This window comes from Epinephelus fuscoguttatus, linkage group LG3 (genome assembly GCF_011397635.1).
Source record: "Epinephelus fuscoguttatus linkage group LG3, E.fuscoguttatus.final_Chr_v1".
NCBI lineage: Eukaryota > Metazoa > Chordata > Actinopteri > Perciformes > Serranidae > Epinephelus > Epinephelus fuscoguttatus.
In genome coordinates, this window is record NC_064754.1 from 17,143,983 (window position 1) to 17,159,724 (window position 15,742).

The 15,742-nt window shown below is 40.9% G+C and overlaps 1 protein-coding gene across 1 annotated transcript in view; it reads left to right on the forward strand.

Annotated features, from left to right (window-relative positions):
• The first annotated feature begins 4,902 nt into the window (after window positions 1–4,902).
• Window positions 4,903–15,742, forward strand: part of ctnna2 (catenin (cadherin-associated protein), alpha 2) — a 509,943-nt gene continuing 499,103 nt past the window's right edge. The window contains exon 1 of the mRNA XM_049572760.1: window positions 4,903–5,210. The gene's annotated coding sequence lies outside the window, so the exon portion shown is untranslated. The remainder of the gene's footprint in view (window positions 5,211–15,742) is intronic.

Here is a 15,742-nt window from a genome sequence, read left to right on the forward strand (position 1 = left end):
TCAACAACATAACATTGAATAATGAATGGATTTGGAATAACCTTAACAGACTAGCTTTGGGCCTTAAAGGCGCTGTATGTAAGAATGTGGCCAAAACGGTTACTGCACTCAAATTCAAAATACTGCCGCGAGTCGTGTCCACCCCCCCTCCCCTACAGATTCGAGGTTGCTGGACAGCGGCATGCTGGAGACTGATTTGTTTGCCCACGGGTGGCTGCTGTGGCAGGGCTGCGTTGCTGCGTCCTTGATCTTCGGTTTTCCAGCAGACCGTTCGAGCAAGTCCGGCTTCTCTGCTGCTAACGCTGCTGCCGGGATACAGCTGAGGAGGAGCCGGCTGCTAATGCTATGTACTGGGACACTGCTAACGCTGCTGCTGGGATACAGCTGAGGAGGAGCCGACTACTGATGCTATGTACCGGGACACTGCTAATGCTGCTTGCCGTGTTGCTGTAGCTCAGTTGTAACTGTAGCTGATGCTAAGACTCTACTGACTGTGTGACTGGTAGACGGCGGTGGGTGGCGCAACAGGCCAAAACACAAATTCAAAACATAAACATGATTTGCGGACTGTAAAAATGTTTTTTAAATGTGAATATTCTGGCTGTACTATTGTTGTCCCTGAGATCAGTATGTTATATGAACATTATTCCTTAGTCTCTGTGACATATTAGGATGATTTTACGACTATTTGCTTTAGATTGAGAATGTGTTTGAATCTTGAAATTAGCTATAGTGACCAAAACAATTTTTGTACCGGGCTGTAAACATGTTTATTTCTGCTGTAAAGTTGGACATTTTCACATGGATGTCTATGGGGGTTTACTCGAAGCTAGCCTCCAGTGGCCAATCTAGGAACTGCAGTTTTTGGCACCTCAGTGTTGGCTCCAATTTCCAACTTCCAAGGTTGCCACTTGTCTGAGATGCTCCATTTTTGTCTGTTCAAGCTCTGAATCATGGATATGCACTGAATGTTGTATGCAGCTCCTTTAAGGTGGAGCAGGAGATCGACAGGTGGATTGCCGTCTGTGGTCACGCACTGCACTTAAGTTGTAGTTGAGCCTAAAGGCAAAGTTCATGATTAAACCGAGCAATCTATGTGCCAAACATTGCTTGTGGCCATTAGCTCTAGGCGGTGGGTCAGCCGAGATGAGTTACTTTGAATCTGGGCTCACCCTGAGGGACAGAGTGAAGTGCTCAGATAAAGAGCTCAGCATTGAGCTGCCCCTCCTTTCCATTACATCTAAAAAAGGACCCAGTTGAGGATGTTCAGGCATCTGATTAGGATGCCTCCTGACAGCCTCCCTGTGGACAAAAATCGGAGCACATCCAACTGGAAGAAGTCCCCAGGGAAAAGTGAGGGCAAGCAGGTTGGACTACATGAAATCTGGGCTGGGAAAGCCTTGAGATCCCTCAGGCTGGAGGACGTAGCTATGAGAAGGATACCTGTTTGCATAGCCTCTTGATGCAACCCAGACCCAGATGAACGGTGGAGAATTGAGGAATGGATGGGCATATTCAACAAACATAATCTGTGATGTTACTGAGGAAGTTTCGGACTGTGATTGTATCAAGCACTTCTGCTGAAATGAACTTTCTCACAGATCCAAGAAGTGTATCAACTGCCAGATGGGGGGGAGGAAAGTTGTGCTCGGGTGCTAGTGAAAGCTGCAGCTACATATGATCGCATTCATGTCACAGCCTGTTTGGCTGAGAGAGAAAAGCCCCATATTGATGTGCTAAATGATGCCAAAAACCCAGACCAACTGTAGGCTACAAAACAAATATATATTCTGTCCTTAATCTAACACCACTCTAATGTTTTTTAAGGGTAATTAGCAAGTCTGTGATCAGCAGCGAAAGGGGCACTAATGACTCTGTAATTTTTCTTCCTCACATTGAGTTTTAGTCGTGTACACTTGTTTTCAGCTTTATTAGCTATGATGTGTTTTACAAGAGTAGCCAGGAAAAAGCAGACATGTTTATGTTCATATCTGTACGACCCTGCTGTACTCTGCAGCTGTTTGAGGAGGAATTGTTTAATATTGGTCTGGTTGGTCATACATTGTCTCACTTAACAGCAGCTGTGTGTTTCTTTAGCATAACTTTATAAATTGGTTGTGTTAAAGCAGTTATAGTATAAATATCTTGGTCTAAGTGATATACAGAATTTAAAAACTGGGCTTTATGGTAACCATTAAAGTGCATAATGAGGCATCTGGATGTGTTTTATGTTTTCATGGAGAGTAAGAGTTATTCCCTTTAGTATCCTTGTTTTTGTATTCAAAATGATGTCCAAAAATACATTTTTATGCTTTTATTGTGTTTCTCACTGAGCAGAAGAAGGAGGAACTTCAAATATATATATAAATAGTCATACAAGTATGAAATTTGGCAAGCTGTATCCTGACACAAAGGGGAAGTAGCAAAATAAGATGCTGGGGCTTGCTGCCATTTCATTTCAACATTTCAAACACAAAATCCTCCCAAAAAAAAAAAAAAAAAATGACTGTCCGTTAGACAAAGTCTCGTCAAAAATGATTATTTTTCATCAATTTATGTTTAATATGACTATATCACGTGTACACAGAAAACTTCCCGAGCTGATAAGCTTCAATTTGAGCCCAAGTTGACATTTCTATCTTGAAAATTACCCTTGCTTTGCTCCACATTTGTCATTATACCTCAAATCAGAGAAAACAGAATTTTCAGTCACCAGCAATGTTTTCTTTCCAGCAATGGTATCGAGTTCCCCAACGTTTTATAATAGAAATGTACAGAATTTGAAATGTTTGAAAATTAGCATAATTAGCATTGACTAGCATAATCACCTCTATAGATTATATAGCTTTTTCAACAACTGCTTGTCAGATTTGGACAGTATTGGAGTGGTTTCGGGGGTTACTGAGGATGCTGAATCCATTTCTTACATTTTCAGAAATTCAAAATAGCTGTTTAAATCAGATGTAGCCATATTTCACCTCCAAGGGGGCTGATTTTGATTATTTTAAATGGATTTAGAAGTTTAAGAGGACGCTAAGTTGACTGCATTGGACAGATAAATATGGAATAAAGAAAAAAGGGAACTCTCTTCTTTTAGGTTTATGGTCTGCACTCTCCTTAGAAACTTTTAAAATAAAACTGAGGACCCATTCTTTCAAAATGGCCTTTGTCCCACTTGAAACTAGCTAGTGCTTGTTCCTTGGTGTGTTTCTTGTGGGGTCCTCAGTAGCCTGTATTTGCTCTATGTGTTACAGTATGGTCTTTTACTTTCTTTTTATTGCTTTGTTTTTATTGTTATGTTGCCTTTGTTTTTATTGATTGCATATTTTATTGACTGTTTCATTGTATTTTGTGAGGCACCTTGTGAATTGTATTTCTGTGAGAGGTGCTATATCAAATAAATGCATTATTAATGTTATTATACAGCCTTATTTCACAGAAGACATTGTCTTAAAAGGTCAAAAGTCAAAATGTCCACTGTGCCAAAAAGGCCTGTGACAGAAACTTTCTTTTGCTGACACTTGCTGTCTTTTTCATAGCCTACAATATATTGACCCTCAAGATTTTATGTATGTTTCTCGTTCAGGAACATTTTTGAAATAATGAAATGCAATCCAGTTGGAGACGTCATCATGCTACTATTATTCAACCTCTGTGGCACATTGACACATATGGTGCTTGTTATGTATCCCCTATAATGGAGCTATTATGGGTTTTGGTCCTGTGCAGACAAAGCCACTGTCAGTTAGATATGTAGACACAATGTAAACACTTCTATTGCATTAAGTGACAAATATTTGGTTTGGTTATCTAAATTATTTAATGTCTTTGTGAAATATTTTGTGTGAAATAGAAAATACATAAAATTTGGAAGAGATTAAAAAACCTTGCTGCATGCATTTGTAACAAAAAGAATTCAGTGATGTACTGGTTAGATATTGTATGATTTGTTAAAGAGTCTGTGGCAATATCAGTGACTGACTGAATGAATTCATTAAAGGTCCAGTGTGTAGGATTTCGGGAGATATTTTGGCAGAAATGGAATATAATAAGCATTTTTTATTTAGTGTTTATTCACCTGAAAATAGGAATCATTGTGTTTTCATTCCAGAGCTAGTCTGCAACACCAAGGGTCAACACATCTGGGTCGCCACCCCTGCCTGCTGCCTGACACACCCGGCCCCGATGCCAAACCCCAGGTGATTGCAACATTGAACAAAAATACAGAATAACAAATGTCAAACTCTAAAACAAGCAATATAAAACACAAAATAAGAGTACTACAAAGAAAAGCCCAAAAGTATGTTAATATGTACTAGAAATGAACCATAAAAATGCAGAAAATGGAGGACTGTGTACAAAAGTCCTGCAGCAGTGCTTTGAAACAGCTGAGAGGCACCAGTGAGTGCAACTTTAAGTCCTTGATTTGTATTTTTCAGATTCATATTTCCAAGAATTTTAGCAATTGGCTCCTAAATTATAATATATACAACACAGTTAAAAACAAGATAATACAAATACAAAATAACACCACGCACAGCACTTTTAACGCACAAAACTGCTCCATCTCAGCCTGGCACATCAAATTCTTTTTCTCTGTCCTTCTCACATTTAAAGACCATACTCTTTTCAGTTATGTACAGCACTCCTACAGTGCTTCTGTAAAATTCATATGCGTGCTTCTAAATGCAAAATACAGCAAAGCCATTCGTTATATGAGTATTACTACAGCTGGGATCAACACGCACCCTCCCCAGAATATGTCAAAGCTCAGAAATCCTCCCCACAATGTGCTCACTGGCAGGGCGCATCCTCACACAGGGAACCACGCATGCGTCAACCGCGGCGGCTCTCCTGATTTGACAACCCTGGAACCTACCACACAGCCCACTATATCGCAAGGCTCTCCGCTCCTAGCGCACCATCATCTGCACCTGCCTCCCCCGTTGTTGTGGTCGGAGCGCTGGGAGGGGTCATTATTTCGCAGGCAGCCGTAGGAGGAGGAGGCATTTCCGAGACACCGACAGAAGCGTGTAGCCTCAGATTCAGCACCACTAGATTGAGGAAAGCGTCCGGATTGAGTCGATTCTCACTCCTCACCGTGGGTTATCTGAACAGGAGGACACCATTTTTTTGGGAGTACTCAGTGAAACCAGGCGCTTTTACACACTTTGTGGACCTGCAAGAGGTGTCATCTCCAACGGTGAAAGGTGCGTAGCGTCAGTTAATTGGATGCTGTGGTTTGTCAACTGGGTGATGATTTTTCCCCCCCTTTGCTAGCAGCTTGGTAGCATTACACTTGCTGCACTGACTGACCCGCTGTGTTGCTAACATTAGCTTAGGCGAGGTCCAGCTTTTCATTCAGCATTGTGGAGGCTGGCGGTGTAAATAAATCCCCGCACAGAGATGCTTTACTCCTCACATGCTCCCGTGGCGTGTAGGTGCTGAGCTGGGCTAGCCTTGGTTAGCTTAAACCACAGTATCGCCCACTCTGCTAATGTGTCTCTCCCGCACCCCGAGCACTGCTATCCAGTGAGCCCAGTGCTGAAAGCCTGCTCCGACTCATCTGTGCGAGCCTGTCGGGGAGACACAAGCTAGGCTATGCTAGTGGAGAGGCTAAGCTAACTGACACCGGCCACTTTTATGCTAGTAAAACAGCGGTCCCACATCTGCATTCACGGCTGTTTAATTGCTCAGAGGCTGGATAGTAATTCTTTAATATCGTTCCCCCAACAAAACCCGCTTATCTTCATCCTCTTCGTCTTCTCTTCACTGTCTTTGTGTGATAATTTTGCCTCTTTGTTTAACTGACATTCGCACGCGCGCTCCATATAATAAACTCATCACCCGTTAGCTGAATGACAAGTTGTAGGCTCATGATATTATGGAAATGATTTTAAATTCTTTGTCGCGCCTCCGTGCTTGACTCAAGGGGTTTCAAGTAGCGGAGCACACAGCCTTGCCCTCACTCACTCTGCGAGTAACGGTACTTTACAGTCAAGTCTCTGTTTCCTTTAACAATGGCAACAATTAGTTGAAGAGACCCGGCAGGGCGTTGCAATGTTCAGGGTCAGCTGTGCTTCAGTGTAATGCTATATATAGCCTATATGATAATGCACATGCAGAGCTGATGAAGTATATGTTCAGTCAGTGGTAAATACCTCCTCTCTGCCTTGTATGTTGCACACTGCAGTGAACTGCTGCCTTCTGATTGTGGTGTTTGTGTGATCACCAGAAGAGTTGGTAGGTGTGTTGTGTAGGGCTTGTTTGCATCCACCCTCTCTGCATTCAGCAGCACAGTGCAGCAGCAGTGACACCAAAGCTTTTGTGACCCACTGTGGTGTGCCACATTCTCATCCTGTAACTGGAGATATGGGGTCTCAGATGCCTCCAGGGGTCACATAGTGGCTGGATTTAGCATGTGAACTTTTGATTGGCATGGAGGCGTGCTCCGACTCACTGTCAGGGCGGTGTGGGTCCCTGTCTTTGGCTGCTCCCCATGAAGTATGTTTACCATATTATTTATCAGCTGGGAGAAGGGACAGACCGCAAAGGCTGAGGCGAAACAAATCTAATAATTCAGTATGTTTTAATGAAAATGTCTTTGAGAAGAAGGAAAGAAATATAATACTGGTGAGAAAAACTTCGGTCATGGATATTGGGTTAAGGGTGTTATGAGTCATTTACAATTGGAGCAAATCTGTTGTTTTATTAAAGGATCAACTGAGCACTTCTTTACCACCTGGCAACCATTTTTAACTTTAGCGGCAAATATGGAAGCTGAAAAATTGTAATGAAACGTGCTATACTCCCTTACTTATGTCACACAAGTTAATTAATTTGTCATCATTTTTCCAATTTTTTAAATTTTCTTTAGAAAAAAACCTTCTGTATTTGATTTCCTTTGACTGGTCTGGCTTTCTCTGTTTGTCCCTGGGTTGATGAGTGGGTGGGGTTGTGTTTTTGTCCTTACTGGTTCTGTGTTTGTTTATTAACACTCAATATATCTTTATTGAATTACCAATGAAAATACCTTCTTTAAAAAAGAATAAAAAGTTCAGTCAAGGGCTGGAACTAATTAATATTTTCATGTTCTTATTAATTTGTCAGTTTTGTGCGTCGGTGGCTTAGTGGATAGAGCAGGCGCCCCATGTACAAGGCTGTTGCTGCAGCAGCCCGGGTTCGACTCCAACCTGTGGCCCTTTGCTGCATGTCACTCTGTCTCTCTCTCTCTCTCCCTTTCATGCTTGACTGTCCTGCCAATTAAAGGCTGAAATGCCCCAAAAACATATCTTAAAAAAAAAGGTCAGTTTTGCTGACGATTAATTGATTTATCGACAAGTTGTCAACTTTTAAATTAATCAGCAACTAATCTGATAGTGAATTAATCTATTTAAGTAAATTTCTAAAAAAAAAAAAAAGGGCAAAACATCTATGATTTTGTGACAAAATAAGATATTTCAGGATGAACTCTTGGGCTCTGGAAACACTCATTGATCATTTTTCACCATTTTCTGACATTTCATAGACCAAACAACTAATTGATTAATCAAGGAAATAACTGACAGATTCATCCACAATGAAAATAACTGTTAGTCGCAGCCCTTGTCCTGGCTAAAATTGTCAAAAAATAGTGACTTGTGCCCGACACTGTTCACCAGAGCCCAAGAGACATCTTTAAATAAAAAAAAAGGTATATTAATGTCATGATAATTTTTAAAAAGTAGAAGCAGAAAATCCTCACATTTGAGAAGGTGGGACAAGCTTTTGTTCGGCATTTCTGCTTGTAAAAACTGAACAATTCATTCATTATCAAAACAGTTGTTAATTAACTTTCTGATGATCAGTTTCAGCCCCAGTTCAATCTGCCCCTTAATTAGTTACTCACATTGCATTTTGAGATTTCTCACCCTATGAGTGGCAGAGCAGTATAATGACTTATAAAACTTGTAGTTGCAGTAATTGTGCTTAATAAGAACTAAACTCCTGAATGTATCTTTAAATGAATATTGACTCGAGGCAGAGGAGGCGAGAGTTGTGATTCTGGGCTGCCAAGCATGGACTGACTCTTCTCTGCCCTTTGGGAAATAACTGCATATGTGTATCACTTACTAACCATCTGCTTAAGACCATTTTCTTATGCAAGGCTTATTTGTTTAACCTTTGGGATATTTTTTTCTGTCATTTTACAGTACACTACATCCATATTCTGGAATTATGCTGCTACACCGGATTGTTAACCATTGCTAAGCATGCTTTAATAATCAAGATGACATTTTGTAATTGCTGCTTTCTTATTGCTTTCGTCCTCTGGGCCAACTTAAGAGCTTGTGTTGATTTTGGAGAGAAAAACACTTGTACGTATTGAGAGGTAACATATTTGACAAAGCTGATGTCAAATTGTCGAAAAACCTCATTGAGCAGAATCAGTGTAGTTTTTCCTGAAAGATTATTTGTGATTAACTGAATGCTTTGGCTTAGTTACTTTATGCCATTCGCAGTATAAAGCCTGGTCCTGTTACTGGGGATAAGGAAAAGCCATAATTTATGGGTGAGACTTTGCAATCAATGGGAGTCCAGAGTGCATTGTGTTCTCGGTCTCCCGGGAGAGGAAGCGATATTGGCTGAACACCATGGAACCCCCTGTTGTTGTACTGAAGCAGAGCTTTAAGGTAGCCATGGTACCCCCGTGTACTGGAACAGCATCGCCTCCCCTCTCAGGCCTTCTCTCACTTCAGCTGCTGCACAAATGTTTGATGCTGTTTAAGAGATGAGAGATGAGGCAATAGAAACAACACAGGACAATCAATAGTTGTAGCGCTCTTGTCTTCCACATCAATTTTAACTCTCCTAACCCCAGGGTTTGTGTTGCCCGATGTTGCAGTGTGGATCTGCATTCAACTGACAGCAAACACTCTCATCAGATTTTTGGCTTAGTGTGAATTTCCTCATCTTAAAGGCAACATATTGTTGGTTGTTGGGGACAGCTGATGAATTTGCCTATTCAACAGCATGTGACGTGGGCTTATGTTAGAGGCTAGATTCATCTGCTGTTTCCTTAACTGTTTATATGACGTTATCCCACACTGGACTATAAAATAGGAAAAAAAGGAAAGAGCACTTTACTGTTTCAGGGGGGACAATAAAGTAGATGATCCAGCAGTGCCTGAAAGTATCGTGTCAGCAGCAGCTTGGTGCAGCAAGAAAGAACGAGGTTATTCTCTTAAGTTCCTTTTCATGTCTATTAGTCTGCCGAAGACCACACCCACAACGCCCGGGAAAAGAGCTGTTGCAGTGAAAGTTTATATTGTTACAGCCTCGCTTTATTCTCTATAGGACTATCATTAAAAAAAAAATCAACCCGTCCTTCTCCTACACTGTGGGTGAATAACATTTAATCAAGAAACTGCTCACAAAGCATTGCAATTCATCAGAAGTTAGACTGATATTTTGTCAGTGTCTTGAAGCCAATAGAATTTAAATAAATGAAAAGTGCAAAAGTATCTGCACCCTTTGTGTCATCACAACATTGTGTGGAAATATTTAATCAAAATTTAATATCTCATACAGCTCAGATCTTATATTCAGGTTGGAGCTAAATTTTTAAAAGCACTTCAAGATTGTAGGAGTCTTGCCCTACAAATGAATCTGGCTAACAGATGCGCACAGATTTAAATGTTTAAGGTTGATTCAAAACAGTATGACTTCAGGTTGTTTCCAGGTCTTAAAGTTTCAAAGAAGATGCTCCTCTTATATATGCTGCACTGATTTGACATGTGTGTTGTATTTTTTCATGCAGCTAGTCATCTACATTGCAGTTTCTTGTGGTCAGTTAATATGATATGACTTTGCCTGCAGCAATGTAGCTTCTATGGGCTGATTTGCAGCATTGACCTTTTAGGGTTTGAGCGTCAGCAAATACCTCTTAACGAGGTAGTTAATTTCATGTGATGATTATAGATAAATTGAGTGACACTCTTTGTGACCAGCTGGTAAACCAAACCATAGATTTGCACTGTGCTACACAGTTATTCAATTTTATTTCCACCAGGCATAAGCCTGGAGGGCAGGTCGCATTTGGTTGTGTGTGCATGTGTGAGTATGTTTATCTGTCTGTCAGCAGCTAATCTCATAATCTACTGGACCAATTAGTGTAATATTTTGTGTGCACATTTATAACGGCATACTCAAGGACTACTCGTAGTTGTGGTGATTTGCAGTTGTTGACAAACCTATTTTATTGACTGTTTTATTTCGTCACTGACTTCTCATTTCTCTTAACCAGCCACAAGGTAGGGGCCACAAGTTTTCCTGACATTGGCTAGGCTAAAAACAACAAGCCTAACCGTCTGTTGAAGGCCACATTTTTGCCTTTGTTGTGTTTCAAAATCTGACATTTAAAGAAAAGTTTTGTCCTGTTTTAACCCGGAGCATCTACAGATGATGCGGCATTAGCTTAGGTTAGCATTGTTGCCTTACAGCAAGAGGGTTCCTGGTTTGAATCCAGAGCGGAGTTTGCATGTTCTACCCGTGTCAGTGTGGGTTTTCTGTGGGTACTTCGGCTTCCTCCCACAGTCCAAAGACATGCAGGTTAATTGATGACGAAATTTTCCGTAGGTGTGAATGGTTGTCTGTCTCTATGTGTCAGCCCTGTGATAGTCTGACCTGTCCAGGATGTACCCTGCCTCTCACCCAATGTCAGCTGGGATAGGCTCCAGCCCCACCGTGACCTCTAACAGGATAAGCGGTTAAGGAAAACGAATGAATGAATGAATCTGCAGATTAATACCTGACCTGATATGTTACGATCCAGTAAAGTTGGGCACAATGTAAGTTTAATAAATGGATTGTTTTTCGTATCTTTCCTGCCATCTTGACTGTAAGGGACCCGGGAGGGACAATACCACTGGGCGCAGCTGCACCACGTTCCAGCTGCCATGGCTGTGACCCGGTTTTGTTCCGTCTGCTGCACATTTGATCTGCTCTGTGCAACGTGCTGTGGCTCCGTCAAAAATATACAGGGTGCATATTTTTCATAGCTTCTGGGATGCTTCTGAAATGCACTGTGAGACATTTGCTGAATAGTTTGAGTGGCCATGATCAGTCCGGGCGGCTGCTTGGCCCCCTAGTGGAGATCTGCACTCTACTGAGTGCACTTTTCTATTTAAGACTGTTTAACTGATGTGAATTCATTTAGAAAATCTACAGCAAGGGTTGTAGGCAATGTTTCTGCACAACAAGCCCTTAATTGCTTGTCAAATCCATCCAATTTCTTTAACCAGCCTCTTCTTTAAGCTAACAAGTGTCTCATCCATTGTATAATAGAAATCATTTTTTTACGCAGTATCATTAAGTGGATTTGTTAGGTTGAATTTGTTGTTGGTGACAACACGTTTTTGTAAAATTGTGTTTTTGTGGCGTGAAAATTGTATTCTTTGCATTTCTATGCATATCTAATATTTAGTTTCGTCATTAAATATTTTTCTGCAGGGAGTGTTTCAGAAGCTAGCTGTTCAAGTGTTTCTATTCCTAATTTAAAAAGTGACATTTTAATGATAGATAAGGCAGTCTGTTTCACTGCAGAGTGCAACTCAGGTCTGTTTAGGTGCTGGTGAAGTTCTCCCTCATCAGGCATGTCCCCACTATATCCCAGGTTCTTTGTTACCAAGGTTAAAGCAGATACTAGTTACACAGATACAGATACAAGTAAAAGGTTTAGAAGGTCTATGGTATGGTCAGGTTAGGCAACTCAATCTACTTGGTTAAAGCTTTGGCTAACTGAAAGTATAGGGTTTTAGGTCAACAAGATGGTATTGTACTATCAGATTGTACACTTTGGTTGATATGTTAAAGGTTTGGACATTATTGGAGCTTTTTTTAAGGAGACATACAGTCGGATCTTGAGAGCATAGACTCCTTGGAACATGCAGTAGATATGCTCACTTATTGACAGTTGGTGTCCACTTGACCAATTGTTGGATTTGGACTAGCAATGCATGGAAAACAAGCAGCTCTCTTTACACAATTAAAGTTGTTGTTTGATAACAGCTTTAATTAAGATGTGAAATTACCTGTGATAAGGTTCTGGTCGTATCAGTGGAAACGGAGCAAAAGGAGCTCACATCTCCTACGAAGGGAGAGAGGAAAAGATTCTCAGTGAGCAGACAGCACCTTTTCTCATTGAGATGTTGTAACTGGAATGTGATGCCAAGCTGCTGCCAAGATTTTTCACTACTGTTTTAATGATTCTCCCACTGCCTCCCACAGATGTCACAGTCTCTGGGGGAAAATTATTGATTTTGACAAGACTGAATTGTTAATAGTATTTTTCCTTTGTTGGTCGGTGGCCCCATTGGTTCAGAGGGTATGAAGTGACAACAAAGCCTTTGTTCAGGCAGAACCACCTCAGCTAATTCTCTGAATCTATCCATCTGGGGTGGATCATTTCATCACCTTTATAGCTGGCTACGTTTTGCTTTAAGAATTCATGTTATACATGAGGACTAGGATGCCTTGAACTGTGAGCATCAAAGAGTGTCTTTTTAAGGTTGGAGCTGCATGTCCAAGTCACTTTGAACCTGGTAGCTATGCTAAGACATGGATACACTTCAGGGCATGTTGACTTGACTGTCCAGTATAACTTAACTTTGTCATTTGAAATCGTGATTATGCTGACTATAGTTATTTTTTTGATGAACACCAAATTACCCCTAATATAAGAGTTATTAAGTAGTCTCTTAAAGCTGTACATACTATTGTATTTTCAGTGACACAGCTTGTTCCTGCAGTATGTTTATATTTATATTTGTGTGTCACATGATCTACACCGCTGTAAGCGTTTCTACTTGTGCAGTGGTGTGTCTGTGTCACTCTGCAGTTACACCTCCAAAACACTAGTCGACGGCAGGGTTTCTGTAAAAGTGCTGTAATGTTTACTTCAATAATTAAATCACACATGAAAGATGGCTTAATAGCAACAACTTCAAACACAAGTACACAAATCAGCTTCACTATAACTCGCAGCATTCACAGACAAAACACTTGTTGTTTGTTGGACACATTTTCCCCACAAATACAACATGCTAATATTTTTAGCACAAGCCTATGGCATTTTACATTGTATGAATTAGCCTAGTGGCTAGCGGGATTTTCCTCTACTTATATGAAGCCAGGGACAACAGCAACATTTAACAAAGGTAACATTGCAAAATGTGGTTTCATTACAATTCACAAGGTTCACCAACAAAACAACTGTCTTATACTAAATGCACTTTCCAAACAAATTTAACATACTAACATTATTAGCACAAGCCTATGGCATTTTACATTGTGTAAATTAGCCTGGCAACTAGCCAAGATTTCCTCTACTCACATGAAGCTCGGATAAATCACACACAAGACTTAAAATGCTATTCTGTGGAGGCTTTATTGTCTTCACAATTTATTGTTTCTTATGTGTGATATGAAAGTGAATAAAAGCTTTGTTTCCACTGAAGGAAACGGTTTCAGCTTACAAAAATAGACAGGAGATCTGCGTCACCGCAAAGTGGAGTTACATTTCTAGAGAGGTGCAAGTCAGGCTTGGGCATAGGGTACGGTATCGATTCGATGTAGCAGTATAAATCCCACTTTAGAGTGCCTGTCACATCTGTAGTTTGGTTCATATGGTGCAGACCAAGGGGAAAAAAAAACATACATTATTTTAGTTTTGGTCCAGTTCCTGTTCATGCTGAGTTTTTACAAATGAACCAAGAGGAGAAAAATGAAGTTATACTGCCTGACAGGTAATTAGTTGATTGGACAGTTTTGGCAATTGTCTTCCTGCTTCATCAGGACCTGTGTGGGGAAATCATTTTCTGGTGACTGACAGAAGTTTGCAGTACTTAAGTGCTTCTGATGTGCACATATATTCTTTATCGTCACAAAGAGCTCACGTAGGAATAACTGATTAGAAGCATTCTTGGTATTATTAGTCTGCAAACCGGCCGCATGCTCTAAATAATGACTAACAGGTAGAGACGGGAAGAAAAGGAGGCACCTCGCAGAGTAATGACTGGGGGCTTATTACTGTGGGATGGCCGTCACACACTTTTTAATGGACTCAATGAACTGACAAAGTACACAGAGTCAAATAGAAGCACAGCAGTTTTAGCAGCTTTTGACCCATTAATTAGCGAAATTACCTGTGCTGCTGAGCATATGTGTTACCCTTGTTACCGAGAGATTTGCTCAAATAGGTTATAGAGATGGCCTTATACTGTAAGATTTCACTAGTAGTTTAGCTTTTGAGATCATGCTAAAAATCAATCCTCTATCATATAATCCTGTGGTTGGTCAGTTTGCTTTCACACTACAAACGGACAGCACCAGCAGTCCAACACCCACCTTTTATGGTGCTCCCTGTTTGGTTATTCAGTCCACACCAGGGTTTGATTGACTTTCACACCGGCGTAAATGAACCGTAGTAACCAGGCAAACCGACCTGAGTTCGTTTTAACCAGATCAGACAGGTTAGGTGTGACAGCATCCCTGAGCAACACATCCTGCTTCCTGTTCAGTTATTGCAATTTACATTAACTTGTTTTCCTTTATAAAAGCAGCCGTATTTCTCTCCATTGATTGTGATATAATATTTGTCCCTGTCTTCATCTCAGCTCACTGCGAAACGCAATTATTTTTTTTTTACCTGTTAAGACATTAATGAAGTTACAAGGAGAAACAAGTGTGGGTGCAGCCAGCAATGGATTTAAACTCGTCAAGGCCGTATTGCGCATAAACTAGTTTCTGTCAGTGTCAACAGCGAGGAGATAAGTCTCACTTCCATGGAAACAGGCATCCGGTGACTTTTGTAGATGTAACACGTCGGCATCAATGAACAGGCACTAACAATGCCGTTTGGTGAACTGTGCCTAATATGTGTGCAAACATCCAGTGTCGTTCACACTTGCAGGATCTATGAGAGGTCAGGTTAACACACTGCTGCTACTAGAACATTCTGTGTGTGCTGCTGCTGCTGCGTCTCTGTCCTTTTGTTGTGCCACCCTATTGTTTTGATTCTATCAGAAACAAATCTGGGCAGAGAGCCTTGCTAGAGGCCATTCAAGTGTCTCATCCTCTCAGTTGTTCTGTCCTTCTGAGGCCTCACTTGTCTCTCACATACTCCCTATCCACCCCCACCATGGGCTACATCTGGGACCAGTGTGGGCCCCAAGTGTTAGCCCAGCTCCTCCCCCACACTGTGTGTGCTCTGTCTTGGTGCATTAACTTTTCTATTGTTAGGTGACTGCTTTTCTTCACTCCTCTTACAGGAAATCTATATGCTGACCAGGGGCGATTCTAGGATTTGACGTCTAGGGCTTAGCCTGTAAGCTTGAAGTAGGAGGCTAGGGACATTTTATTTTTTTCAAAAGTTAAATACATACATTTAATGCAATTTGAAATGAACCTCTTAACTCCAGATGAGATAGATCTTTTCTATAAATAAACCAAAAACTGGGGTGTTAAAGGCTTAGAATGTGCCAGCTGCTTACAGATTTCTCCCAGAAATGCCTGACGGTGCAATGAGCGCATACATTTTTCAGTGTCTTCCCCACTTTCTCAGAAATTATCCTCATATGTTTGTGTGCTTTGCTTCCTCTCTGTCTCTACATCTCCTCCATGGTAGCATTAACCCCCTATTAACCCTAGTTTTGTTCTGGGTCCAGCACCTAATTTTGAATGATTCAGAGCATTTAGACCATAA